Here is a 3,217-nt window from a genome sequence, read left to right as displayed (position 1 = left end):
TCCAATCTGAAGAGCTGGCAGCTTCAACGGCAGCGCGGGTAATTATTTACAGGAGGGATTGTGGAACCTGCTAAAAATATCCCTTTTCCCTCCCTACAAGAGCTCCCTCGAGCTTTGAGAACAAGACAGAAGGAAAGAGTGGGGAAGTGGGGCTGTGAAAAGGTTTAACTCATTCCCTTCTTTTACATCCTGTTCTTCTCCTTAAATGTCAGGAATTAGCGAAGATTAACCGAGATGAGACTGTCCTAAAATATGTAAGATGTATTCAGGAACAAGATAATGCTCATTATCGGCAATTCTTAAATGATAGCTAAGCTGCACTATTAAAGCAAAGCCACTGATACTCTCTCACTCGCTGCAGATAAGCTTCTCTTGTTCGGCCTTCCTGTCAGGAGGGTCAGACTGTAAGGTCAGCAGCAGGATGGCATTGTGATAATAAGTTTTTTTCTCAGGAAGTGTTGAGCAAAGAATATTATTTTAAAGGAACTCCATTCAAATGAAGATGTGTTTTTTACTCATAAAATCATATAGTCCAGGTTAAGAAGTTGCAAAGTACCAAACTAATGTGGGCCGTTTATGTTATTTCAAAAGCCCAAAACTCATGCATCCATGCATTTATTTTTACCCAGTCCTCCTAATAGTAACTAAAGTTGCATGTTTTCTTGCAATTTTAGATTTTTTTATGTCAGGATAAATTGTCAGTAAATTGCAGGTTGGGAATGAGATCCTGCCCCAAGTGGAGGAGTTCAAGTATCTTGGGGTCTTGTTCACGAGTGAGGGAAGGATGGAGCGGGTAACTGACAGGCAGATCGGTAGTGATGCGGTCTCTGCATCGGTCTGTCGTGGTGAAGAAAAAGCTGAGTCGAAAGGCGAAGCTCTCGATATACCAGTTGATCTACTTTCCAACCCTCACTTATGGTCACGAGCTGTGGGCTGTGACTGAAAGAACGAGATCGCGGATACAGGCGGCCGCAATGAGTTTCCTCCGCAGGGTGTCTGGGCTCTCCATTAGAGATAGCGTGAGAAGCTCGGCCATCCAGGAGGGACTCGGAGTATGGCCGCTGCTCCTCCGCATTGAGAGGAGCCAGATGAGGTGGCTCTGATCCGGATGCCTCCTGGAAGCCTCCCTGGTGAGGTGTTCTGGGCAGGTCCCACTGAGAGGAGGCCCGGGGGGAGACCCAGGACACGCTGTAGAGACTATGTCCCTTGGCTGGCCTTGGAATGCCTTGGGATTACCCGGGAAGAGCTGGACGAAGAGGCTGAGGAGAGGGAAGTCTGGGCTTTCCTGCTTAGGCTGCTGCCCCCCTGACCTGACCTCGAATAAGCAGAAGAAGATGGATGGATGAGTACATTTAGGGTTTTTCTACAAAGATGTCATTAAAACAACTAAACTTTTCTTACTTGCATGGGTAAATTAAGTCAATAAACATGATTTGATGCCTGCTTGGGGCATCCACATCATAGAGATTTTTTAACCAAATAGTTTATTGCTTTTATTACTATTACTGTAAAAAAATTCTATGGCTTGTCTAGACATAAGTTCCTAAATGTATTACTGGTCAAAATCAAAAGTTTAAGGAAATCAGAAAATGTCAGAGAAAAGGATTGTATTTTTGAGCAAGGTTGCACGCTCACAAATAGAAAAGTGAACTCATCTTGGATAAGCAAGACAGCATTATTTTAGTTTCTCAGAAACTTAAAAACCAGATCAATTGATGGAGACGTTATGTGACATTTGAGTGGATTATCAGGGTGATAGAGTGGTTATTTCTATCAGCTGTTCAGTTTCAGGTGTGTTTTATTCTCTACTCATAGTCTGCTTCTTGGCCAAATGATTCAAAGTATGTAATTGTTTTGTGTGGTCATCAAATCAAACAAACTTATAAGGAAAACAAATGAATAATTACAAACACTACATGGACAGAAGTATTTACCAAACCTGTTAATAATTGAATTCAATCAGACTCAGTCTGGGAAAAGCCCTTTTCTTTTCCACCATGACTGTGCCCCAGTCATCACATCCTGCCCTGAATGATGCTGCAAAGTTGTGGGAAATATCCAGCCCTAGTCCATAGCCCCCATGTGTTTCTCTGCCATTTTCAGAAAACTCAGCACTTATTGTGTAACGATATGCCGGACCAAAGGACCCAAAAGCAGACACAGGAATCAAGCACTTTCAAGTCCGTTTAATCAGGAAAAAGGTTCGATACACGGGAGGTCAAAACAAGCAGGCAGAGGTACAAAAAACGGCAGGCTAACTCGGAAACTAGGACGGGAAACTGGGTCAAATAAATCACGAAGGTCAATCAGAAGTAAGGCTCGAAGGAATTGGACACAAAGGAAACAAGACGATCTCGCACAGCAGACAGGGAGTGAATGAGCTAAATACACGAGGAGGGGAACACTCAGCCGGGGATCACCAGGTGCAGTCACTCGACAATCAACACAGGTGAGACACATGAGGATGATCAGGACACAGGGAAACAGGTAGGGATGGGCAGGAAGGAGTGATCTGGAAAAGAGACACAAGGTAAGTATCCAAAATAAAACAGGAAATGACAGACTAGAAACATGAGGGAAAAAGTAACTTAACTAGGTCAACCTGGAGATGTGACAGTACCCCCCCCTCCACGGCTGGCTCCAGACGGCCCAGGAACATCAGGATGTTCATTGTGGAAGTTTTTGATGAGCTCTGGGTCCATGATGTCTCTAGGGGACCCAGGAGCGCTCTTCAGGGCCATAACCCTCCCAATCCACCAGATACTGATAGCCACGGCCTCTTCTTCTGGCGGCTAGCAACTTTTGACGGTGTAGACTCTTTCTCCATCAACGAACGGGGCGGAGGGGGCTTGGAGGTGGGGACCAGAGGGCTGGATTTGGCGGGTTTAAGTTGACTGACGTGGAATGCAGGATGGACTCTCATGGTTCTGGGTAGTTTTAGTTGGACAGTTACAGGATTAATAACTTTGGAAATAGGAAACGGACCAACGAACCTGGGAGCGAGCTTCTTAGAATCCAGACGCAGAGTCAGGTTTTAGTGGATAGCCAAACTTTGTGTCCACAGTGATACTTGGGGCCTCAGACCTTTGCGATCAGCCGCCTTGTGTCTGGCTGAAGCTCGGAGGAGGGCTTGTCTGGCTCGCTCCCAGGTCCGGCGACAACGTCGCACCAGGGTCCAGGCAGAGGGGACAGATACCTCCTTATCTAGGGCAGGAAA

The 3,217-nt window shown here is 45.7% G+C and overlaps 1 long non-coding RNA gene across 1 annotated transcript; it reads right to left on the bottom strand.

The window, feature by feature from the left end:
* Positions 1 to 2,166: 2,166 nt before the first annotated feature.
* On the bottom strand, positions 2,167 to 2,706 carry LOC121515486. Its single transcript, XR_005992372.1, has 2 exons — positions 2,603 to 2,706; positions 2,167 to 2,512 (listed from the first exon to the last, which is right to left on the bottom strand). It is a non-coding gene; the product is annotated as an uncharacterized LOC121515486 (long non-coding RNA).
* Positions 2,707 to 3,217: the final 511 nt, after the last annotated feature.

This window comes from Cheilinus undulatus, linkage group 9 (assembly GCF_018320785.1).
Source record: "Cheilinus undulatus linkage group 9, ASM1832078v1, whole genome shotgun sequence".
NCBI lineage: Eukaryota > Metazoa > Chordata > Actinopteri > Labriformes > Labridae > Cheilinus > Cheilinus undulatus.
Note: the sequence above shows the minus strand (reverse complement) of the source record. Positions and strands in the feature narration are given on the sequence as shown.